The sequence below is a fragment of the Martes martes genome, assembly GCF_963455335.1.
Source record: "Martes martes genome assembly, chromosome: 2".
Taxonomy (NCBI): Eukaryota; Metazoa; Chordata; class Mammalia; order Carnivora; family Mustelidae; genus Martes; species Martes martes.
In genome coordinates this window covers 53,542,984-53,570,279 of record NC_137889.1, presented here as the reverse complement: position 1 = coordinate 53,570,279, position 27,296 = coordinate 53,542,984, and the positions used below count along the sequence as shown (strand labels likewise).

The window sequence follows — 27,296 nt, the reverse complement described above, 5'->3', positions numbered from 1 at the left end:
GCATCGCGTGGCAATGGGTCGGGCTCCTTTTTTTTTTTTTTGGAAAACACTAGCGTGCGGTTGGGGGTTGTGGTGTTTCTCGCTTCTTGTTTCTCCCGGGAAGTTGGTTTGTGTTTGGCTACCGGAATTTTGCAGAGTTGGCATTCCAGACGAAGGGGTCACTCAGCTCCTGAGGCGAAGGCCAAAATGCGCCGAGCGGGGCCTAGGAGGGGACGGGAGTGAAGGTGTTGGGGTAAAAAAAGTTTCGGAGCCGTTTTCCTATCTGTGGAAAAAAGAATTTTTGGTGTGGCCATGCTGTTGTGGGAAACCCAAACCAAGTACAACTCAGTAAAGCTGGCGCTCTTCGGGCCCTGGAGGTCCTGCAGGTTCTGCTGCTAACAAGGCCGCTGGATAATAGTTCCATTCATTGACGCACCAGTTTGTCTAGGGGCTCCTGCTTAGGCAAAAACGCCCATCCGGAACCCGACCGTGACCCAAGTGCTACAGCTTGAGGCCGTTTTTAAATCCTTGCACGTTCCGGCGAGGATCAGGTTTCATTCTTGGGTGCGCAAAGTGGGTCGCTTCCTGAGGTGGAGCTGCTGACTGGTTCTAACAGGGCTTCTTTCCGCTTCCACCTCCAACCTTTACAATTTCTCCTCTAATGGACCTGGAGAAGGGCGGAGTCCAATATCCTATAAAAGGGGACGTGGAACCCTACCAATACCAAGTTAGCGCGAGTGCTCGTCAGAAACTTCTGGCGTTCTCTCTACATAATGAGAGGCGAGAAAGAAACTGCATTTCCTTGTGCCTGCCAGTGCCTGTGTGCTTGTGCGTGTAGAGTGCGTGTGTGTGTGCGCCTTTGCGTGTGTGTGCGTGCGTGCCTGTGGGCGCGTGCTTGTGGAGGGCGGGGTAGAAGAATGGGAGCGGCTGATACGAAAGCTGCACCTTTGCTAGTTGCAGCGCGTCACTGTTTTTATCAGATGCATCCTGTTTAGCAATCCCATTGTTGAAGCAAAAATACCGAGCTGGTTCTTATAAAAGTTTAGGCTTGCTGAGTGGATTTAGGGATAGATGATTTTTTTAAAAAAAACGTAAATGTTATCTGCCCTGAAATTCAAAGGCATCCATTGCTTCTGTGCTTGTCTTTTCTAGGATATGGCAAAGGGAAAAAAGAAACATTAAAATGTTACATAAATTGAATGGGCGAAAGAAAGATAATGAATGGTGAGTATTTTGTTACTTTTTTAAGCTGCACTCTCCAGTAGGGTGTCTGATGGTTATTTCTACTGAAAAACTAAATTGTTAATTTAATTTTAACTAAATTTTAAAAACGGATTTCAGTTATTGGAAAACCTTTAAGTGTGTTTGGAACAACTTGAATATATGAATATATTTTTTCAATTTAAATTTTGTGAAATCTGAATTCAAGTTGAAATGTGCTGTATGAACTAACAGGATTTCAAAGACTTAGAATTCTTTTTTTTTGTTTTTTTTTTTAAGATTTTATTTATTTATTTGACAGAGAGAGAGAGAGAGAGGTGTCGCAGGTAGGCAGAGAGGCAGGCAGGGGAGGGGGAAAGCAGGCTCCCTACTGAGCAGAGAGCCAGATGCCGGCCTTGGGCCTCTGGCCTCAGCGTCAATTCCAGGACCCTGAGATCCTGACCTCAGTCCAAGGTAGAGGCTTAACCCACTGAGCCTCCTAGGCACCCAGGATTTCAAAGACTTAGTACCAGAAATTTTTCAAAAAGTATATTGAATGGCTCATTAATAATTTTTATATCGATTACATGTTGAAATAATAATATTTTGAGCATACTGGTTTAAATGAAATATAACATTAAAATAAAGTTTACTTGTCTCTATTGTTTTAAATGTGGCTATGAGGACGTTTAAATGTTTAAACATGTGGCTCAGGTGTTTGTATTAGATAATGCTGGCTTAATCTATTAAACATAGAATACTGGTATCTATTGTTTGTGCATATATTTTCTTAAGTGGTTAAAAACGAGAACATATGGACAGGATGGATACACTCCAACTTCATCTCTCAGGAGAGAGGCCAAGGGGTAGTATAAGGGAATGGTTTAAAGGTGGAGTCTGTTATATGTGTAAGTTTTTATTTATTAAAAAAATTTTGAAACAAATGTAGTGTTAGGATGTTGGATTTTCACATTTTTTATACTTTTGTTTTAAAAATGATTCATAATATTGTTTGGTCCTTGGTCTTAAAAGTTTATAATCTATCTTATGTAAAATGTGACCAAATTACTTCATGTATGTGTGTATGGTTTAGCAATGTATCTCTTTCATATGAATTTTACTAAAGTGTTGAATTGTGGTTAGGCTTCCTTTACACACAATACGGTATTTTTAAAAGATCCAATTAAACATTTATTGCATGCTGGGATCTTTTCTAGGCCCTGGGGTATAAAAATAATTGAAACAGGGTCCTAGCCATTTTGTAGCTCACCGTTTAGTAGTAGAGTAGCTTAACAAGCACACTATACACACTATAAACACCAAAGACTGAATGTTTGTGTCCTCCCCAAATTTGTATGTTGAAACCTAATCCCCCAATGTGATGGTATTCTGAGGTAGCATCTTTGGAAGGTGATAGGTCCTAAGGTGGAGGCCTCCTGAATGGGATTAGTACCTTCGTAAAAGAGGCTCGAGAGCCCCCCTGCTCCTTTACCCATGTGAGAACACAAGTGAGAAGATAGCAGTTTATGAATATAAAGCTGACTCACTAGATAGAGACCTGCTAGTGCCTTGGTCTTGAATTTCCCAGTGTCTAGAACTGTGAGAAATAAGTTTTTGTTGTTTATAAGCCACCCAGTCTATGGTGTTTGTTATATAAGCCAAATAGACTAAAATACATGCCTCAATAAAATTAGAGAAAGAGCACAGATTTATGTATAAGAGGCGGTGATTCACCTCTGGCAAGTAGAAGGCATTCCTGGAGTAGGTGAACTGCAAATTCTCAATGCCTGATACAAGTTTATCTTCAGTGAATCCATTATTCAGACAAACAAATTTTTGTTACAACCACAGTTCATTATTTCTACAAATCTTCATATTCAGGGCAGGTAAGAATTTCTTCCTTTAAGATGATTCACAGCCTATGTTGGAATCAGGCTTTGGGTAGCTTCAAACTTACATAATTTGAGGAGTCTTCTTTAAGAAAAACTATTTAAAATTATAAATACGAAATTAGGCACAAGCGTTTAAAAGGGCCTGTCCAAATGAGGGACTCTGAAGCTTAAATCCATTAGCTTCATGGTAATCCTACCATGTAGACAGTGTGGATATACAGATCTATGAAACCTAAGTTATAGGGAGGTTGTTGATGTCATTAAAATATTTGCTTTCTGAAATGATTATAATATGATTCTTTAAAAAGTGTTTTTCCCTGACTTGCTTCCCTCTGGAGCTTTTAACATGATTTAATTTTTCTGGTTTTACTTTAAAATAAGTAATTAAATAAGTTTATTTAATTTATAAAAATTTACAAATTGACCCATAATCCTAACATGAACATGATTAGGAAATCTAAATAATACAAAAGATTCAATATGAATAAAAGCCTGTTTCCTTTCATCTTCTCAAATCCCTGTCCCTAAAAGCAACCAATGTTAACAATTTCTTGGATTTCCTGTTAGAAAAAAATTGTTTATGTTAGTATATACATCTCTATATATGAATAATTCTGTTACACTGTTTTACACTGTGCTTTTTTTACCTAGTTTAAAATAAAGCAAGCATACAAAAAGTGCATAAAACATAAGTGTCCAGTTTCAGTAGTTATGGAAAAACAAACATGTATGTAACTGCTATGCAAGTGCAGAAAAAAAATAAAACAAACAATACAACCACAATAGAACCTTTTGGGATTTTTGGTTGATATTGCATTGAATCCATAGGATCCAAACTAGGAGAGAACAGGTTCCTTTACAATACTGAGCCTCTTAATCCGTGAACATGATGTATTTTTTAATTCATTCAGATCTTCTGTAATGTCTCTTAACAGAAGTTTGTCATTTTGCAGAAGTTTTGCATATCTTTTGTTAGACTTGTTCATACATACTTGATATTTCTGATACTATTATAAATAGCATCTTTTTAATATTTCGTTTTCTTTATTGCCAATATATAGAAATTAAGCTGATTTTTTCCCAAAATAATGTTTAAATTTAGCAAACTTCCCTATCATAAAATTTCCTACTCACAGTAATTTATTTCATTTGGATTGTCAAAGCACCCAATCACGTCACTTGCAAATATTGAGCTTTGTTCCTTTATTCCTAATTTATTTACTTTCCTTCTAACTCTACTACATGGCTAGGACTCCAGATCAATATTGGAAAAGAAGTGGTATTAGCAGGCTTACTGTCCTGTTCCCAGTCTCAAAATAAGGACTTTCTATGTTTCACCACTTTATGTAATTTTTATGACAGATATTTTTGTTTCTTTTATTTATTTATTTATTTATTTATTTGACAGAGAGAGAGATCACAAGTAGGCAGAGAGTCAGGCAGAGAGAGAGAGGGGGAAACAGGCTCCCCGCCGAGCAGAGAGCCCGACGCGGGGCTTGATCCCTGGACCCTGAGACCAGGACCCGAGCCGAAGGCAGAGGCTTTAACCCACTGAGCCACCCAGGCGCCCCCAGATATTTTTGTTTCTTATACTGTTTACTTGCTCTTGTGTTTTTAATGTATGCCAGATTTGTACTGCTGTTTCTCCTTTCATTCTTGATTTCAATTATTTGTACCTTCTCTCTTTTTTGGATCAGACCTCACCAGAGTATTTTATCAATTGCATTGGACCTTTTAAAGGACAAATACTAGTTTTATTCTTAGTTTTTATTATATGTTTTCTATTTCTTTCTTTATTATTTCCTTCTTTTTTATTTTGCTGTTTTACTAACTTCTTTACAAATAAGGGAATTAGAACCTGTATATTTCCTTGTGGATACTGTTTTGCCTGCACCCACAAGTCTTAATATGTATTATTCTTATTATCATTGAGGTCAAAATATTATCTAAATTCCCTCAGGATTATTTTTGATGTGTAATTATTTAGGTGTACATGTCTTAATTTTCAAATATATGCAGATGATCTGTTACCCTTACTGATTTCCAACACATTTGCTCTGTTGTTACAGAAATATATATGATTTAAATCCTTTAAAATTTATTGAGGTTTGCTTTTGAACGAAGAACATGTTTGATTTTTATTTTAAAGATTTATTTATTTTAAAGAAAGAGAATACATGTGCGAGCTGGGAAAGGGGCAAAGGGAGAGAGAATCTCAAACAGATTCACTGCCGAGCATGAAGCGGGAGGTGGGGCTTGATCTCACCACCCTGACACCGTGACCTGAGTCCAGTGCTTACCTAACTGAGCCACCCAGGTGCCCCTATCATGGTTGATTTTTTAAAATATTCTATGTTTAAAAACAGTTCATATTCTCCTTTTAGGTTAGTATTCTATTTATGTCTATTGGGTCCTATTAACTGTGCTGTTCACTTTTATATATCTTCACAGACTATTGGTCTGCATGTTCTATAAATTAGTAAGTTAAAATATCCTACACAGGCTTATAAATTTGTTTATTTCTCCTTTTCATTCTGTCCATTTTTTGCTTTACATATGTTGAGACCATGTTATTTAGTTGACACAGATTTAGAATTGTTATATGAACCGGGAACTGAGTATTTCAGCATTCTGAAATGACCTTCTTTATCTCTGTAATGGTTTTAGCCTTAAATTCTATTTTGTCTGGCTGGTATTAATATAGTTACACCACCTGCTTTTTACTTAGTGTTTGCATGATATTCGGCTGGCCCTTGAACAATTGTGGGCTTTAGGGGGCTTTATGGGGACTTTACCCCCCATGCAGTCAAAAACCCATGTGTAACTTTTGACTCCCCCAAAACTTTACCCAAAACTTTACCTTATCAATAACATAAACAACTGATTAATGCATATTTTGTATGTTATATATGCTATATAGGGTATTCTCACAAAGAGTAAACTGAAGAAAAAAATGTTATTAAGAAAATTATAAAGAAGAAAAAACACGTTTACAGTACTGTACTGTAAAAAAGTCTCCATATAATTGGACCTGTGAAGTTCAAACCCATGTTGTTCAAGGATCAGCCAAATTTTTCCATCTTTTTACTCAGCCTTTCTGTATCCTGATAACTTAAAAGTGTCTGCAGGGCACATGATTTTGCATTTTAAAAAAAATCTAGTAATCTTTGTGTCTTAACTAGGACATTTTTTCTATTTATAGTTATGAATTACTGATATACTTGGATTTAAACCTACTGTCCATAATCTTTTGTGCTTTCTATTTTTTGTGCCTACACTGTTTGCTTTGTTTTATTTTCCTTTTTTTATTTTGTTTTAGGGTATTTTGAAATAGTTCAGTTTCCTTGAAATTAGTTTGGAAGTTATAAATTCTTTTTCTATTCTTCTGATCCTAAAATGTATAACATACATCCTTACTTTTTAAAGTCCGATATTAATCTTTACTCTACTTTGCTGTTCTTTAATTAATTAATTAATCTTTACTTTTCTTTCCACAAAGTACAAGGTTCTTTTGAGGGTAATGTCCTCCCCCAGCTTCTTTTAAGTTTTTCTCTTGGATTTTCTGTGGTTTTACTTCAGTAATATACTTTTTATTTTAAAGAATCCTGTTGTATTTCACTAGGCTTCTCAAATTATAGATTAATATTTTTAATCAATTCTCAGGAATTCTCAGCCATTATCTCTTCACACATAATTTCTGCTCTCATGCCATTTCTGGAACTCCAATATATATTAGACCATCCCACTGTATCCTCTATGTCTCTTGCTCTGTCTTCAATATTTTTTATTTTGCTTTTCCTTCCCTCATGGGGGATTATTTCTTTTGCCTACTTTCCAATTATTCATTCTCTTTAGGTATGCCAAATCTGCTCTAAGATTCACCCATAATTTTTATACTTTTAGTTATCCTCTTCATTTTATAATTTATCTTTGATTAAGATGTATCACTTTCTGTAGTTTCTAGTTCCTTGACAGAATTTATAAGCTTGACTTTTACTTCCATGACCATAGCAAACAGAGTGGTTTTTAGATTATGTTTGTTGTTTGTCTGTTGTTTCTACTGGTGTTGGCTCATACTCGATTCTTCTTGCATTCTGTTATCTTTGATTGTTTGCTCTGGATGTTATTTAAAAAATTAATGGTAGAAATAATATGAAGCATTGGATACTGTTAGGTCCCCCCAGATAGAGTTTCATTTCCTTCTCTCATCTCCATAAAAGGGGTGCCAGTAGTCCCAAGTCAATGCTGGAGGATTTCTGATCCAACCAAATGATTCCAGTCCATATCCTCACTTTTGGGCTGTTTCTTAGGGTTGTGTCACAGGGTGGGAGTGTTTCACCAGGGTTAATACATACTGGACTTCAGCCCTACATCCAAGTGACTTACAAATGCTCAGTTTTTCCTCTCACCTTCTTTGTTAAGTTGCCTGGTTATAACTAGGACTGTTTATGTTAAAATAACATTCACATTCTGATTCTGTCCAGAGTGTAATATTTTGGTTGGCGTATCTCTGCTTCTTCCACTGTGATTTTCCTCTCATCAGAATGTGAAGCATATAAAAATCAATGTAGTACCCAGGAAATGCTGGAGCTTGCTCTGGATAGAAAACTATATGTGGCTGATTACCAAGATGGAATGGTATTAACCATCAAAAAGAATCTGAACATAGCTTTAAATCCCCAGGATCAAAAAAGCATTCTTGGGACATCCCCTCATCCATAATCCGATAAGATCCTCTCAAATGTTCCTGTACAATGTTTAAGTTGTGTGGGTTCAGGAAGAATAGTTCACTAAAAATTCTCTTTTTAACATAGCAGAATAAAGTGCTGCTTCTCTCTGAGCTGCTTCCATTAAATTTTTTTTTCTTCATTGTATGCCTCAAATGTTTTTTCATTGAAGCTACTTTGTTGCATTATTTCTGTACATAATCTTAATGTCATAGCAGATGTGAACATCTAAATAATTAGCTCAATTTGGCTACTGACAACTATAAAATTTTGTTCATTATCTGATGCCAATAATCTTTCAGAGAATTTCTTCATATCTTTTGAAAACGTGGGAGAAAAATTAAGTATATTAGCATTCTGTAAGAACATAGGGTCTGCTTAGTCCTAAACTTTTTCATTCATTTTCCATTGACTGATCCAGAGCAAAAAGGAGAATGGAAATAAATTCAAAGAAACTGAATTTTCAGCAAGCAGTTGACTAAGAAAACCCTCCAAACTCCAAAATCACATGTGAGTGCTACAGTAGGCAACTGAGACCAGAAGCACTGGGCAGGAAGCCCATACTGGAAATCAAGAGAACATTTTGAGAAAGAACGGAGACTACATAGATTCCAAACACTGACAAGGGAGAGAGAGAAGGATAGAAAGTGACTAATCAGAGATAGCAGATCTTAGAAAGCATCAGGAAAGTAACTTTCTAAAAGCAATAATATCTTTGAAGGCAAATTGTGTCTCCCTGTGGCCTGTGCATAAATCAGGAAGTCCAGGATGCTGTGTAGAATCTCTTCAGAACTAGGTTAGATAACGAGAAGCAGAGTAAGTGTGGCTTCATAGAGTTGCCATATTTTAAAGAAGTAATCTTTTGCTATAGCAACAGAGGAGAACCCATGAGAGATGAATTCTGTAAAGCTACCTTGGCCTTTCTACTCCTGGTTCTAGTCCAGGAAAATTCAATTCATTCAAATATGAGGATTATGAAAGTCATATGTACAACGTCCACTCAAAAATACAATGAGAAAACTGAAATCGGGTAGATAATATTCCTATGGAAGATGAAAAAAAAATTTTTTTTTTAAGATTCCATTCATTTATTTGACAGACAGAGATCACAAGTACGCAGAGAGGCAGGCAGAGAGAGAGAGGAGGAAGCAGGCTCCCTGCTGAGCAGAGAGCCCAATGCGGGGCTTGATCCCAGGACCCTGGGATCATGACCCAAGCCGAAGTCAGAGGCCTTAACCCACTGAGCCACCCAGGTGCCCCTGGAAGATGAAAATTTAACAGAAAATTGTTATCATAAATGAAATTTATGATTCTGCATCCCAACACGAATTTGAAAAACTTTAACTGAAGCAATCATCCCGTGAATTAAAAATCAAAAAAATAATATAAGAGTCAGGTAGCAGGGAGCCAGAAAACAGGTTATTAATGTCTACCTTTTATAAGAACGCAATCAGAGAATTGATTATTGTGACATTTTAGGAATGCACAGTAAAGAATTAACCTTACCCAAAGAGAGGTCTGGTCTTTGCCTTCACGTTCTGGGAGGTGATCTCCAAAAAGAGTGGCTTCATTTACTTGGAGGCTTTAGGCCACACTGCACAGTCTAACAATGTGATTTATGATGGGAGCTTTGGGCCACATGGATTCATCTCTACCCACAGAGGGGTTGGGTACTAAAACTGCCAGAAGGGCAGCCAACCATGCCTACATAGTTGGGTCCCAATAAAATCTCTGGAAACCAAGGCTCAGATAAGCTTCCCTGGTTAGCAGTGTTTCTTGTGTATTGTTGCACATAATTTCTGGGAGGGTAACAATGTCCACAACTCGACAAGGACATGACAACTGGAAGCTTCATGTAGGGAACTTTCCTGGACTCTACCCAGTGCACCAGTTCCCTTGGCTGATTTTATCTGCATCCTTTTGCTGTAATCACAACTGTGAGTATAACAGCTTTCAGTGAGTTCTCTGAACGCTTTGAGTAAATTATTAAATCTAAGGGTGATCCTGGGAACCTTTAAACCTTTAAACTTCACTTTAAACTGTGAAGTTGGTGTCAAAGTGAGGATGATCTCATAGGGACTGCTTCCCTAACTTTGCAGGAAAGCTTTGAAGTTTGGCCATAAAACACATTAGATTTTGGGGTATATTTTGTGTTTATACTGAAAAACCCCGTTGGAGTGCCTGGATGGATCAGTCAGTTAAGTATCTGCCTTCGGCTCAGGTCATGATCCCAGAGTCCTGGGATCGAGTCCTGCGTTGGCCTCCCTGCTCAGTGGGGAGTCTTCTTCTCCCTCTCTTGGTCCTCCTGCTTGTGTTCTCTCTTTCTCTCTGTCAAGTGAATAAATAAAATCATAAAAAGAAGAAAAGCCCCTGATGGGTTTATGTGTGGACTATTTGTGTACTTCTATGAATTTCTGCTTGTAATAGTTCTTGCTCCATTTATTTTAATCCTATGTTATCTTTAATTTAGATAATATATTTGGTCCATAAAAAAGCCTCTTTTCCTGTTTTAAAAAAATGAGGGCAAATTGATACTGTATTGATAAGGTGAAAGACAAAATAATTATGTCTGGTTTTGCCATTAGTATGTAAAATACACAATTCAGAACAACTAGAGAAAGTTACTCCTATACCTAGCAACAGTGATTTCGGGATATGGACATAATGAGAAAGTAACATTCTTCAGGTTTTTCTCCTATTCTTACCCTGTGTTCTCTCACTTTAGCCACTTTCATTATCTTCAGTTCCCTTGAAAACCTCCCTTCTCACCTGCTTAGCAAAAATCAACCCTATTTCCATCTAGTCTTAGTTGACTACAGAGTTCTTCCCCCAGAGTGCTTCACTGTAGGTCCTTCTTCTGCCCATATCTAGTTAATACTGAATTGTCAGTACTTTTTCTGACCTCCCATCCCACTATCTCCCCTCTTATTTTAACCCAAAGACCAGTCTGCTATTTAACAAAGAAAAATTATGCTGTCAGAAATTCCCTAGTTGTCTTGTGCCTACCAACAAAACAATCTGCATTCTCAACAAAACTCACAAAGACTTCTTTGTTTTATTTTGTTTTGTTTACTTTATTACCTCTTGTCTCCCAAAGTTTTTTGTTCCATTAATTATCTTTCCCTCCTTTCTATATCTTCAGCCTCTTTCTACAAGCTGCAAGTTTCTCCCTTATTAAAACAAACACCTCATGCAAGACAATACCCTCCTTTAACTCTAGATACTTATCAAAACTCTGATTTCCTTAATAGTCAAGCTCCTTAAAAGAGTGGTGTATATACACTTACTATATCCACATTTTTGCCTTCGACCACTTCCCATGCTTCAAACTCTTCTTCCCTTCTCTCCCCACCCCCATTATTTCCCATGACCTACAGCATAAAGTCTGAACCCTTTATAAATTCGCCCCTGTCTCTGTAGCTTCTTTGATACCATTTCTCACATTACACTATGTTTCTATATTAGCCAGCCACCCAGAGCAAATCATACTGTTTAAAGCATCTGTGCTGTTCACCTACCATATCCTTCTTTGGCAGTTGCCATCCCTTTCTCTTATACTATCCACTCTACTCATCCTTTACACCATACTATGCAATCATCTTATCTCTGAAACCATCCTCTTAGAATTTGGGGGACCTAAGAAACAGTGCTAGGACTCCTCACTGTGAAACCCTGCTGGGAATTATATTGCCATTGTGTTGAATCTACAAATCAATTTGGATTTTTTTTAAAGATTTTATTTATTTATTTGACAGAGAGATCACAAGTAGGCAGAGAGGCAGGCAGAGAGAGAGAGAGAGAGGAGGAAGCAGGCTCCCTGCCAAGCAGAGAGCCCGATGCGGGACTCGATCCCAGGACCCTGAGATCATGACCTGAGCCGAAGGCAGAGGCTTAACCCACTGAGCCACCCAGGCGCCCTCAATTTGGATTTTTAAACAATATTTAAAATTTTACTTTATACATTACATGTTAGATTTGTTTCTAGTTCTTTTACTTATTTTTTTCCAACATTAAACTCATCTTGTATTTGTGGAATAATGCCAAATTGATCAGTACATGGTCCTTTTTATGTGTTGCTAGATTTAATTTGTCAATATTTTGTTTAGGATTGCTGCCTGTATATTCGTGAGATACTGACTTATAATTTACTTTTCTTGGAAAGCGCTTATCAAGTACTGTTACCAATAGAGTTGCCAGATTTAGCAAATAAAATATGGGACATTCAGTTAAATTTGAATTTCAAATAAACAATATATTTTTTTTTAGTTTGTGTATATCCTGTGCAATATTTTACACTAAAACATCATTCATTGTTTATCTGAGATTTGGATTAACTGGGGAGCCCTAGCTATCAAGGTTTTGTTTACTTCACAAGTTCAAAAATGTTTCCTCTTTTTGTATTCTTTGGAGGAATTTGTGAACTTCCTAAATGCCTGATAAACTTTACTGGTGAAACAATATGTGCCTGGAGTTTTCTTCATGGGAAGGTTAAGTACAGACTAAGGTTATTTAATAGATAAACCTTTGGATATTCTATTTCTTCACCTGTCAGTTTTGTTAGGATGTTTTCAAAGAATGTGTACATTTCATATAAATTTTCAAGTTGATTGGCCATGCTGTTTCTTTTTCTTTCTTTCTATCTTTTCTTTTCTTTTTTTTTTTTTTTAAGATTTTACTTATTTATTTCACAGAGAGAGAGAGAGAGCATGAGCAGGGAGTTGGGGGAACAAGGGGAGAGAAAGGGAGAGGGAGGCCCCCCACTGAGCAGAGAGGCTAATGCGGGACTCCATCCTAGGACCCCAGGATCATGACCTGAGTGCAAGGCAGACGCTTAATGGATCCACGTGCCCTGGCCATCTGTTTCTTATATTTTAATATGTAGGATCATTATAATCACTTGATAAGTCGATTCTTATGTTCTTTTTATTTCTAGTAATATTAACACAAATTTGACTTTTGGCATTTGAGTAGCTATACTAGATTTCTTTGGTTCATGTTTTTATGATATATCTTTTTCCATCCTTTTACTTTCATTTTTTATGTGCCATACTTATGGTGTCTGTTTAAGCAATATATGATTAGGTTTTGCTTTTGTAATCAGTCTGACAATCTTTGTGTTTTAACTGAAACATTTAGTACATTTCCTAAATGTTTCTGAATTTAAAACTACCATCTTATCATTATTTTACATTTGTTCCATCTGTTCTATGCTACCATTCTTCTTTCTTGCCTTTTTCTAACCAATTTAATATTTTTTTAAATTCCATTTCCTCCTCCATTAGCTTATTATAGCTTTTAAAATGAAGTTGTTTTATTTTGAGATAATTTTAGATTGTGGTACAGTTGTAAGATATTTCACAGAGAGATTCTGTGTACCCTTACCCAGTTTCCTCTTGCAAAACTGTAGTACAACCTTGCCACTGGGAATTGACATTGTTACAGTCAGATTCAGAATGTTTCCATCACCATCACTACAAGGATCTCTCATCTTGTCCTTTATAGCCACACACTTCTTGACCCCTGGCAACCACCAAGCTTTTCCCCATTTCTATAATTTTGTCTTTTCAAAACAAAATATACAAAAATACATGGAAGTATACAGATGTGACACTTGGAATTTTTTTTTTAAAGATTTTATTTATTTGACAGACATAGATCACAAGTAGGCAGAGAGACAGGCAGAGAGAGAGGGGGAAGCAGACTCCTTGCGGAGCAGAGACCCTGATGTGGGGCTCGATCCCAGGTCCCTGAGATCATGACCTGAGCCGAAGGCAGAGGCCCAACCCACTGAGCCACCCAGGTGCCCCTAAATTTTTTTTTTTTAATTCAACACAATACTCTGGAAATTCATTCAGGTTGTTGCATATATCAAAAATTTGTTCCCCTTTTTTGCTGAGTACTGTAGTATGGATGTAGAACAGTTTGTTTAACCCTTCACCAGATGAGGGACCTCTGGGTTGTTATAGTTTGGGGCTATTATGAATAAAGCTGCTATAAACGTTCGTGTATAGGTTTTTTTGTGAACACAAGTCATTTTTCTGGGCCAAAGTCATTTCTGTGTAATAGGCTGTATGTAGTTTCATATTCAGGTTTTTAACAACTACAGCTGTTTTTCAGAGTGGCTGTACCATTTTACATTGTCACCAACAATGTGTGACTGATCCAGCTTCTCCGTATTCTTATGAACATTGGGTGTTTTCACAATTTTTATATGAGCCATTCTGATAGGCGTATAGTGTTATCTGTCATTATGGTTTTAATTTGCATTTCCCTAATGGCTAATCATATTGAACATCTCTTCATTTGCTTGTACACCATCCGAATACCTGCTTTGATGAGTTCCTGTTCATCTCTTTCATTTTCTACCTGGATTAAAAAAAAAAAATTGGTGGGGTTGGAGAGTTCTTTATGTAATATAGATATTAGTCTTTTGTCAGATATATGGTTTGCAGATGTTTTCTCCCAGTGTGTAACTTGCCTTTCATCCTGTCTTTATGTTCTCCACTGAGTAAATTTTTTAGTTTTGATGAGGTTCAGTTTATCAGGTTATCCTTCTTTTTTTTTTTAAGATTTTATTTATTTATTTGACAAACAGAGATCACAAGTAGGCAGAGAGGCAGGCAGAGAGGAGGAAGCAGGTTCCCTACTGAGCAGAGAGCCTGATGCGGGGCTCGATTCCAGGACCCTGGGATTATGACCTGAGCTGAAGGCAGAGGCTTTAACCCACTGAGCCACCCAGGCGCCCCGATCAGGTTATCCTTTAATGGATTGTGCTTTTGGTGTTAACTCTAAGAACGTTTAGCTTTAGATCCCAAAGATTTTCTCGTGCCTTTTTTTTCTTTAAGTTTTATGGTTTCACATTTTACATTTAATTCTATTATCCAAAATGAATTAATTTTTCTGTAAGGGTATAAGGTGGGACACTTAGGTTGAAGTTCATTCTTTTTCTTAAACCTACAGGGGTGTCTTTTATCAGTTGTGCAAATTCTTGACTACTATGTCTTCAAATGTACATTTCCGCCATTTTCTGTCTTCACCTTCCAAGACTAGAGTTATATGAATGTTAGACTTTTTTACTTTGTTACATTTATCTCTCAGGCTCTTTTCTGTTTTACATTTTCCCTTGTTTCTCTCTGTGCTCCTGACTGGTTATTTTCTTCTTACTTATCTTCCTTTTCTCATACTGGCAACTCTGTTTACCTATTTTTTTTTTTTTAATGCTCATTATATTTTCTTGTATTCATACTGTATCTTTGGGATTATTTTCCTCCTTCTTGTAGTACATACTTTAGAAGTCCCTTTAGAGCTAGTCTACTGATTTCACAATTTTCTTTAACCTTAAAATATTTTTATTTGCCCTTATCTTGAAAAATAAGTTGCTGGTTATACAGTTCTAGGATGACAGTCATTCTCTGAACACTTGACAGGTGTTAGTTCACTGTCTTCCATTGTTATTATTGAGAACTGCTATCAGTCTTTGTAGGTAAGCTGTCTTTCCTCTCTTGCTTCTTTCAAAATTGTTTATCTTTGATATCATACAGTATCTTTTTATTAAACTACTTGAGTTACCTTATGCTTCCTAATTTTAAGCTCATGTCATTTATTATTTAAAACTTCAGCCACTAAATTAAAATAATACCATTCTGTGCTTTACTCTCCCTCCCCTACCCAGGACTAACCATATTGGAATATTGATGAACACTGTTATATTTTCAGACTTTCTCAGTTTCATAATTTATATTTTCCTCTCATTCTTCTGTGCTTCATTTTAGGCAATTTCAACAATAACTTGCAGTTTGTTAATTTTGTTTTCAACTCTCTCTAATCTGTTTAGCCCGATGTGGGACTCAATCCCAGGGTCTGGGGATCATGACCCAAGCTGAAGGCAGACGCTTAACGAACTGAGCCACCCAGGCGCCTGGGCAGTGACTTTATATTTAAGCTTAAACCAGCCATGATGAGAAAAAAGGTCAGGACATTCTAGACAGAAAGAATAGCTTGTGCATGGGCCTTGAGGCAAAAAATACTTTGATATGTTTGAGGAACTGAAAGATTGTCTATACAGCTATAGCATAGTGAGTGAGAGGGAGAGTGGTAGTGGCTGAAGGTAAAGATATGAGGAGAGGGCCAAACATAGAGGACAATGTGTGCAATGATAAGCTGTTAGATTTTGTCTTATGTAAATGATAAGCCATCGAAAGGTTTTATGCTGGGAAGTAACTGATCTGATTTATATTTTGAGAAGATCATTCTTACAATTCCATGGAGGATGGGTTGTTAAGGGCAAGAGTTCCTGGAATTGGGAATACTAATTCAGAGTCTATTGTTACATTCTAGGTAAGAAATTACTGTGCTTGAACTTGAACTTGTGAATTTGTGTGATGATAATAGAGATAGAAATAGAGAGATTCAGAATATATTCTGAAGGGAGAAAAGAGAATGTGTTTTTTTAAATATAGCTGAGCAAGCAAAGTGGCTGTGTAGGATGAGATCATGCATCAATGGTTATGCTACATTATGTCATATCTGAAAGGCTATCATCTCACGACAACTTTCTCAGTGATACAGCCCTCCTGAGCTTCTTTAAATGTAAGTTTTAAAATATCTAAGTGAATATTGAAGGGTAGAGCTCAGGTAGAGAGCTGTGAGGAATACCATGATCCTTCCTTAGAGGAGAATCCAGAAGGATTAAAACTAGTGTGCCCAAATACCTACTGCTCTTCTGGGTTTTCTGATGAGTTACTATCTTAAATAATTTACTCCAGAAATAAAATGACTTTGTCTTGGGGTTGCTATGCAAAAGGGAAAAAAAATTGCTATTTAAACAGTTATGAATCACTAGCTATGTGTAACAGATTACCGGTTTAACAGTATTTTTTAAAATATATTCTTAAAGATTTTATTTATTTATTTGACAGAGAGAGACACAACAAGAGAGGGAACCAAGCAAAGGAGTGGGAGTGGGAGAAGCAGGCTTCCCATTGAGCAGGGAGCCTGATTGGGGCTCGATCCCAGGACTCCGGGATCATGATCTTAGCTGAAGGAGGACGCTTAACGACTGAGCCACCCAGGTGCCCTTGTTTAACAGTATTAATAGGAGTTTATTTTTCTGATGGAATAAGAAAGGCTGAAGGAAGATTGCTGTTGGTATTGCTTCAGTAGTTCAACGGTGTCAGGGTTGGCATCTATGGTTTTCTTGCCTTTCGTCATGCTAATCAGAGTAGCATTCTCATGATTGGTTTGAACCAGCAATATCAATACCCTTTTTGTAATCAAGATATTTTTTTAAAGGAAGATGAAAGAAGAAAATGGTTATTGGGTAGACAATTAACAGGTTATCTATAGTGGTCTAAATTTAAGAAGAATGATAGAAGAAGGAACAGAACAAGACCATGGTACTTAAAATTCTTGAAACAGACAAAAACTTGATTTTTTGATCATAAACACAGTTTAAAAATAATTCTACCTTCGTAAACCTACAAAGTAATATGTTCAGGTATTAATTACATTGACAAATCCACTCAGTGACTATTTAAGCCTAGGACATATATATAGCAGTGTGCTAGGTTCTATGAGAGATATAAAACATGATACCCATTCCCAGTCTTCAGGAAACTTCTAAACAATAATTCTTGGTATTATACTTTCTACATTATAACTCTTGCACAGGCATTATTTCTTTTGAAGTCAGAACAACTATGTACAAGGAAAATTTTTATCTGATGAAAAAATTAAGAGTAGTAGGCCTTGTAGACTCCCACCTATACCTCTCTGGCTTTTACCACTACAGGGTTCGCAGGCAGATTTCTAGCTACCAGTACTTGCACCTCTTTTCTCTCGAGCACGGGAGGCAGCTCTGCCCCTGTGTACTCAGTGCAATTTACAAATGCCTGAGAATTATTAACTTCCTATCTCAGCAGCATTCACCAAAGGACTGATGGGATTTATTATACAGATACCCCAGCCCTCTTGAACCTCAGGTGGTTAACTTTGGGGTATGTGTTTCATATCATTTCCTAGAGTTTTCCCATGGGATTATGCTCCAGTCATTATCAGTGTGGTTGTTGGCTTGATAAGGTACCCTTTATTTATTGCCTTCCCTTCTTTGTCTTACTTTCCCACCTCTTACTGATGTTTCCTGAATCCTCCAGATAAACTACCTGCACTCAAATCCTTGTCTCAGGATTATAGTGGGCATTTCCACCAGGTTATTTCCCCAATACCCACGCCTCAGCTAAAATGCTTAGTTCAATGCATGGGGACATCATTCAAGCCAAGCCAATTGGAATCCTTCCCAAGGAATTTCGTTCAGTCTGAAACAGGGAGAAAGGAGCTTTCTTCCCCCTTTTCTTTTTTTCTTTCTTTTTTTTTTTTTGTTCTCTCCATCATTGTATTTTCAGAATAGAGCCTGGCATAAAGTAGGATCTTGCTAAATATTTGTTGAATATTTAATAAATAAAATTCCTATAACTTCTTTGCTGCCGACTGTATTTATGAGCAGATCTTAATTTTAAGACATATAAAATACTCTTATTATAGTAGATCACAGTGCTACAGCATGGTACAGCAGTTGAGAGCATGGACGTAGGAGCCAGACTACCTGAGATTTAAGCTCTGCCAGTTGCCAGTTGTTTGACTATGTTAGTTATGTCCACTGCCTCCCAGCTCCTTCTACCCTCTCCTCTGTATCATAAGGGTTCTGGAGTCGTAAAAATCATTTCCCAGATTCACTTGCCAGGTGGTCACCAGTTCCATTCTGCTAATGGGAGATTAAAAAGAAAGAAGGGGGGGCGCCTGGGTGGCTCAGTGGGTTAAAGCCTCTGCCTTCGGCTCAGGTCATGATCCCAGGGTCCTGGGATCGAGCCCCGCATCGGGCTCTCTGCTCAGCGGGGAGCCTGCTTCCTCCCCTCTCTCTCTCTGCCTGCCTCTCTGCCTACTTGTGATCTATGTCTGTCAAATAAAGAAATAAAATCTTTAAAAAAAAAAAAAAAAGAAAAGAAAGAAGGGGATGGGAGGCATTTTTCCTTTCTTTAGGCTCCAGTGGCCTGGGCACACTGTGCTCCTCTACTCAGGTTCCAGGAGTAGTGGGGAGGGGGGCCTCTAAAGGCTGCTGGCTTCTTGCAAAGCAGGTAGCAGTAATAGTTCTAATAATGCAATAGTTAAGTTCCAAAAGCTTCTGAAGCACAGTATTTGTGGGTTTTGGATAACACTGCTTTCTCTTTTGTTCCTCCAGTGCTAGGATGCTGGCTCTGCTTGCAGTTCCCTTTGGATTATACCTTCCTCCTTTTTGCTCCTCCAGATAAGGATTCCCTCAACAATAGAGGTGATACATTATCTCTGAAATACCCAAAGTGGTTTTCTTTTCCTGACTGGATACTGACTAATAATGTGACCTTGAGCAAGTAACTTTTTGCATCAGTAACTTCCTCTATAAAATGAAGATAGATAAGAATAGTAACCTATCTCATTGGCATTATTAAGATTAAATGAGCTAATGTTTTTAGAGTACTTAGAACAGTGCCTGGCACAAAGCAGACACTATGTTTGCTAAAGTAAGTGGTATTGTGTATCATATTCTGTTGTTAAATACATATGGTGTTAGCCATTAAGTTTATAAAATCTAATGTCCCTCTCCATACATCTGTCACTTTGTGTCACCTGCCCCCCCATCCTTTCTTGTCCTTACTGCTTATTGCTATCACTTCCCTGCCTGTGACCTCTATGCCCTATCTTCTTTGTGCATCTTTTCTGTCATTAAATCAGCATGTATGCTTTTCAGTGTCTTTTTCTCTCGTTTGCTTTAGACATAATATAGACATTTTGGAGGCCCATAGGTTTCAATGTTTTTATGAAGTTTTGTATTGTAGGATGTGCAGTGGTGAGAGGGGTATGCAGGGTAGGAAGCAGCACTGGCAGTGGAAGACTAGCATGAAAACCTGAAGATAAATCCTGAATCTACAGAGTGGGACATCAGGGACCTCGTGTACCAGAAATGTTTGAGAGATACAGATTCTTTTGGCTAAATCTTGTCCATATTAAGATTATTTTACATTTGTATGGAATTCTTTCATTGGTGACTATTTAGGGATTTGAGAATAATCTTGTTTTTTATTTCATACTCAATAAGGAAAGCCGATGCAGATTTTTGGGTTACAGTTACTCCATTCCCAAGATCCTAGAGACCAAAACCTTCCAGAAAACAAAATAAAACAAAAAATGCGGGAATGAGTTAGACCTAGAAGTTACTGAATAAACAGAATACTCCTGTGTCTATGTAAATGTTGGATCATTGTCCAGAGAACGGGTCACAGAAATTCCTAGAATGATTTTTGAAGTTCTCCACAAAGTAAGATCACGTCAATTTTTACTGTCCTATAAACTTTTTAGTTTGTCCTACTAGGTACATGTTATATACAGGTATCCCTCAGTTTCCAAAAGTTGGTTACATGACTTTGCTTTTAGGAAATAACTATGTCAGTACCTGTTTTCACTGAGCAAAAGAAACCCAAAGAGGATTTTTGCTTCACAAAAAAAGCCATTACTGTACCACAGGCCTTTCATGAAAGTGAAGTGTAACGAATTTTCAGAAAGTCAGGGATACTCTTCCCAGTATGCCTTTTCAGTTTATGAAAGGTCTCATAGAAATGTTTTACTTTTGAACAATAGGGAAATCTGTACTTCTTTTTCTTTATAAGTCCAATTTTCAACTATGTGTAAGTGCATTTTTTAGTCTAATTAGAATTCTAGGCTTTAAATTTAGATGGGTATTTGTAAAAGTACATCTGAAAATCTCATATTGCTTTTGAATATCTTTCCCTCCCTCCCTTCCTTTTTTCCTTCCTTCCTTTCTGATCTATCTCTCTATCTAAAGTAGGCTCCATGCCCAGCATGGAGCTCAGTGTGGGGCTTGAACTCACAACCCAGAGATCAAGACCCGAGCCAAAATCAAGAAACGAACACTTAACTGCCTGAGCTTCCCATGTGTCCCTTGAATATTTTTTAAAATACAAATTACTAAGCATAATAACAAAACTATTTAGAGGACAAAGTTATGTCACCTTTATATTCATATTTACATCAGAGTTTGAAATTTTTAGTCATTACCAAAATCAAAACTATCTTTGGCTATATATAAGATCAGTATAGTATTAATATACCACAGATTTACTTTAAGTGGAAACACCTACAAAAAAGTAGATAATTTGAAAAGAATCTACAAAAGAATTATTTTTTTACTGCATGAAAACAATAGATACTCAGCCAAATATGGGCCAAGCAATGCGATTACAATTCAAGAGCTGCTGACACTTAACTACCATTTCCTAAAATAGAAAAGTCATATTCACTTCCTCTCAAGTGATCCCTATATTTTCATATCGTATTCTGCAGCTCTCACTGTTAAAGTCTAATTTGTTGACCATTTTGACATAGTGCTCTGCAACTGGAAAAATAAGTCACTGGCTTTAGAACATTTCCATTACCTGAAGACTTTCCATCATGCTTCTATACAGTCAGTCCCTGCTCCCACCTCTAGCCCTAGAGCAAAACACTTCTGCTTTGAGTCTATATATTTGCCTTTTCTAGAAATGTCATATAGATGGAATCATAAAATATGTTGTCTTCTGTGTCTGGCTTCTTTTACTTAGCATGCTTTTAAGGTTCATCTGTGTTATAGCTTGCATCAGTGTTCATTTCTTTTTTCTCCCTACACTCCTTTTTATTAATAGATGGTATTCTAATATATGGATATATCCACATTTTTGTTTATTGATTCATCAGCCAGTGGACATTTAGTTTGTTTCTAGTTTTTGGCTATTAGAAATAAAACTACTGTAAAACCTCACATACAAGTTTTTTGGGTTTTTTTGTTTTATGTTTTTTTGTGGACATAGGTATTCATCTCTCTTGGGAAGATGCCTAGGGGTAGAATTACTGGGTAAATACATGTTTCAATTTTTTTAAAAAAGATTTTATTTATTTGACGGACAGTGATCACAAGGAGGCAGAGAGGTAGGGGGGAAGCAGGCTCCCTGCTGAGCAGAGAGCCCAATTTGGGGCTTGATCCTAGGACCCTGAGATCATGACCTGAGCCAAAGGCAGAGGCTTAACCCACTGAGTCACACAGGCGCCCCTATATGTTTCAGTTTTAGAAACTGCCACACTATTTTATATAGTGACTTTACTATTTTATATTCCCATCAGTAATGAATGAATGTTCCACTTTTTCCACATCTTCACCAACACTTGCTCTTTTCTTTTTAAATTATAGCCATTCTAGTGAGTATGATATGGTAATCTTATTGTGGTTTTAGTTTGCATTTTCCTAATGATTAATGATGTTAAATATATTTCATATGCTTAATAGCCATTCATCATTGACTTTTTTAGCATAGACTAATTGAAGAACTGGTAGCCTATGTGCAGAAGGGTGAGTTTTTGCACGCGTACACACACACACACACGTACATATCTCATATGTAGGTATATATATAAACATACCTATAAAACCCCAAAATATAGCATGCAAGGCGTACAGTTTAATACATATTATTAACTTTTATCACTTTCTGAACAATGAAAGAAGACCCTTATCCCTCTTACCATTTGCTATTGTTATATATTCTACTTATACATTATAAAAACCCACAAGACAGTATTATTATTGTAATTTTAAACAAGTAATAGTCATTTAAAATGTACATAATTACCCTTGCTTTTATTCTTTTTTCCTCCTGCAGATTTAGGATCATTTTTCTTCATCAGGACTGCCAACCATGACTTCTTTCTGCTTTTGTTTGTCCAAAAACATCTTTATTTTACCTTGATCCTGAAAGCTTTTCCCCTGGATATAAAACTCAAGGTTAGCAGTTTTTTGTTTTTTGTTTTTTCTTTAGCCATTTAAAGATGTCATTCTTGCGGTGCCTGGGTGGCTCAGTGGGTTAAGGCCTCTGCATTCAGCTTGGGTCGTAAACCCAGAGTCCTGGGATCCAGCCCTGCATTGGGTTCTCTGCTCAGCAGGGAGCCTGCTTCCAACTCTCTCTGCCTGCCTCTCTGCCTCCTTGTGATCTCTGCCTGTCAAATAAATAAATAAAATCTTAAAAAAAAATGTCATTCTTTGGCCTTCATATTTCTATTGAAGGGTCAGCATCCACTTACTGCTTTTTAAAATTTACTATGTCTTTCTTCTCCAGTCCTTTTACGATTTTCTCTATCTTTAGTTTTCAAATTTTTGTATTATGATGTGCTCCAGATGATATATTATACCAAAGAGAATTTGACCTTTCCTCTATTAGGCAGAATCAACTCCTTTAATAGGTAGAAGGATAAGAATTTATCTTAATCCAGTGAAGGAATGAGCTGTGTGTATCCAGGCTGGGCTGTAAAATTTCAGTAAGACCCAGTTCACCTCTGGCTCTTTCCTGTTCTTCAGACACTGTTTGATGGGCTTTTGATTGAGGGCTTGGTGGTCTGTCTCTGTCTCCTTAGACCAGAAAGATTATGGAAGATTCATTTCAGCGTTTTGATGGTTTTGAGTTTCTCAACATATCCACCTACATAGCTTCAAAAAATGGGAAGTATCTTCAGGAAGAGATCAGTCTTATGTTTGTGACAGACCCTCTCCCTCCCTCCAGACTTTTGTCCACTAAGCACCATGAAACCCTGGGAGATTTCACTTTGTTTTTAGATCTTTCTGGCACAATTTTCTGTCCTTCTGTACCACCTCAGAATTCAGTCCATGTAGGTGGAAAATAGATCATTATGTATATCTAGGGGTCCCCTAGTTTCCAACTGGTTGTTTTAACCCCGCACAATTACCAAAAGCTTGCTGATTCTCTTTCCCTTAGTGAAGGTCCTTTTACCTGGGACAAAACTGATCCTCAGTGCCTCACCTAAAATCTATAAATTCTTCTCAAATGTCATCAGCACACCTAGGGTAGACAGCACACCTGTCCAGAATTTTAGTTTGAATTATTTTCTGATTGCTTCAATTGATCTATAGTGTATTTAAAAACATGATTTTTGCAGTTTATCCTTTTTTTAATCCTGATTGTGGCAGTGGAGGCTTTTAAAAAGTAAATAACTTTTTGGTGGACGTTTAGTTCAAATTGAATCACAAAAATAGTTTTGAAGAAAAACAGAATAACTTTTTCTTACTATTTTTCATTGAAATTGCTAGCAGTAGAATGAAAGGTTTTTGTTTTTTCTTAATCTGCATTTTCATTTCTTCAGAAATATATTGTTGAGGGGTGCCTGGGTGGCTCAGTCAGTTAAGTATCTGCCTTTGGTTCAGGTCATGATCCTAGGATCCTGGGATTGAGGCTCTCATCCGGCTTCCTGCTCCGTGAGGAGCCTACTTCTCCCCTCCCTGCCGATCCCCCTGCTTGTGCCCTCGCTCTCTCTCTTTCTCTCTCTGTCAAATGAATAAAATCCTAAAAAAGAAATGAAATGTACTATTGAACTATATCACTAATTATATCACTAACTACATTACTACTACACCACACTGAATCTCTGGAGTTAGTATATAGTTAGACCTCAGAACCAGTGGTCTCCCCATGAGTGGATGTGCCTATCTGATAATACTCTAGTACAGTTATCCTTCCCCTCTTACACCTTTAAAAACAACCTAAAAATAATAAATTTCAATATAAGACTAATATTTGAGAAACTAATATGTGTGCAGGATAGTGGTTTTCAGTTTTTAATTTAAAATTTTTTTTTTTTACAGATTTTATTTATTTATTTGACAGATATAGAGATCACAAGTAGGCAGAGAGGCAGGCAGAGATAGGAAGGGAAGCAGGCTCCCCGCTGAGCAGAGAGCCCAAAGTAGGGCTTGATCCCGGGATCCTGAGATCATGACCTGAGCCGAAGGCAGAGGCTTTAACCCACTGAGCCACGCGGGTGCCCCGGTTTTCAGTTTTTTACATTAACTAGGCAACTCGAGAGAAAAAGAATTATCTTATATGTACCTAATCTTATGTAGAGAATCTTAATTTTGGCTAACTATATGAGTTAATCAAGAAATAAAAAAACCTAATTATTGAGTTTATTATTTATTGCTTTGTGTGGGGGGGAATTTACAAAAAAAGGATATATAATATACTCTTTTATCAGGATTTTCCAATGTGGTTTGATGATCAGATTACGAAAAGTCCAAATTTTTAGGATAACTTAATGAAAAAAATAATAGGAATTGCGTTAGTTACTACAACTAAGATCATTTCTACACAATCCTGTCAGATTGACATTGCAGATAAATTCCAGTTTACCTACAGAATAACTATTCATACCTGTAGGATGAGGACCTACTTTGGAAACAACTTCAGTCCTAACCCAGCATTAGCTTATTGCTAAATATTTACATTGCTAGAATTTGTGAGAAGCTGAATTTAGGCAAAGTTTGACAAATCAAATTTTATTTTGATATCATCTAGGGGGATCCCCTGGTTAAATCATTTTATTAGAAGACTAAGAAGACTGAGTAATATTGTGTAATCTAAAGTTTGGTCTATATAATTTATTACATTTGAACAGCTATAAACTCTTACTTCAACAAATACTGTTTTGAAACAACTAGGCTCACAACTAATTGATATTCTTAAAACCAAAGGATTTCCTAGATCTTGAATTATTTATCTTTTAAATTTTTAATTATAATCTCTTGACCACCTAACAATAGCAAAAGTTTTTATTTTCTCACATTATGAACAAATATTCACAGAATTATAGAATCATACAGTTTAAGAGCTGAATGTTACCTTAGAGATTATCCCCCAAATCTCATTTTACAGTTTGTCAGTCAAAAGCCTAGAAATATTAAGTGTACTGTTCAAAACCATAAGCCCTTGCTGGATTTTAATTTCTATATTCTTTTGTTTTTTAAAGACTAATTTATTTATTTTAGAGAGAGTGTGAAGGAGTAGGGGGAGGGACAGAGGGAGAGAATCCTCAAGTGGACTCCCCGAGCGCAGGGCCAAACACAGGGCTGGATCCCTGAGATCATGATTAGAGCCAAAACTAAGAAGTCTGATGTTCTACAGATTGGACCACCCAGGTGCCTCTCAATTTATACATTCTTTATGAAGAACATAAACACTTCCTGAAAAGAATGTGTTCCTGAAAAGAAGGTTAAATTTTAGAAAACAATCTTATTTTCCCATTTAGAACCATAACAATAGTAGACACAAGAGAAACACCTTTAGGGACACCTGGGTGGCTCAGTCAGTTGAGCATCTGTCTCTTGAGCATTTGATGCTTGATTTTGGCTCAGGTCTTGATCTCAGGGTCTTCGGGATTGGTACTCAGGCCCAGGACCGTGCTCAGTAGAGAATGTGCTTGAGAATTATCTCTCTTCTTCCTTTCCTTCTGCCAGCCCCCCCAGCCCCCGACTGGCTCTTTCTCAAATAAATGTTTTGTTTTGTTTTTTATTTGACAGAGATCACAAATAGGCGGAGAGGCATGCAGAGAGAGAGAGGAGGAAGAAGGCTCCCCGCCAAGCAGACAGCCCGATGTGGGGCTCCATCCCAGGACCCTGGGATCATGATCTGAGCCGAAGAGAGACTTTAACCCACAGAGCCACCCAGGCGCCCCTGTGTTGTTTTTTTTTAAAGAAAAAGTTTTATAGGACATTTTAGTTTTCTGATAAACTTATAACAGTATGCCAGGTAATTCATAATAGTGAACCAAACTTCTTGTGTATTTAACCCATCTCTACAGAACCAGATTTGGTACTAGATTTTTTATGTGTGCTACCAGATTCTGCATAGGTTTTTATTCCCAAAAGGAAAAAAGGTGGTTCTATAACCAACAATTGTCTAGATCTTATTTAAATTTTATCACTTCACTGTGCTCTTTGATGTTACTTCTAGGCCAGGAAGTACAGCGTAAGAGTGAAGTCTTATCATCCATGGTAAAAGCAGATTAAATACAGAAATGTATTCCTATTCACTGTGATGCAGTAAAGAATGGAAATTGAAGTGGAAAGGGTTGGTTTCTTCTGAGGGCTATGAGGGAAGATTCCAGACCTCTTTCCTTACCCTGTAGATGGCCGACTTCTCCGTGTGTCTTTTCACATTGTCTAACCTCTGTGCCTTTCTCTGTGTCCAAATTCCCCTATTAATTTTGTAGGGACACCAATCATTGGATTAGGGGCCTACCCAACTCCATGTGACCTCATCCTAACCGATTACATCTGCAATGGCCCTATTTTCAAATAAGGTCACAGTTACAACTGTGCTATAAATAGCAGATTAAAAACCCAAATTGACAAATCATACTATATTATTGAAATAGCAATAAACTGACTTTTAAAATTTATTATTAAATTCAGTGGCATTAGTATATGCACAATGTTGGGCAGCCAATATCCATTTCCAAAGAAAAATCATTTTTATTATTATTATTTTTAAAGATTTTATTTATTTATTTGACAGACAGAGATCACAAGTAGGCAGAGAGGCAGGCAGAGAGAGAGGGGGAGGCAGGCTCCCTGCTA

The 27,296-nt window shown here is 37.0% G+C and overlaps 1 long non-coding RNA gene across 1 annotated transcript; it reads left to right on the top strand.

Moving 5' to 3' along the window:
• The first annotated feature begins 62 nt into the window (after window positions 1–62).
• LOC308338746 lies at window positions 63–27,118 on the top strand. The gene is made up of 5 exons (XR_013966429.1): window positions 63–232; window positions 1,132–1,203; window positions 19,032–19,121; window positions 22,537–22,658; window positions 26,238–27,118. It is a non-coding gene; the product is annotated as an uncharacterized lncRNA (long non-coding RNA).
• Window positions 27,119–27,296: the final 178 nt, after the last annotated feature.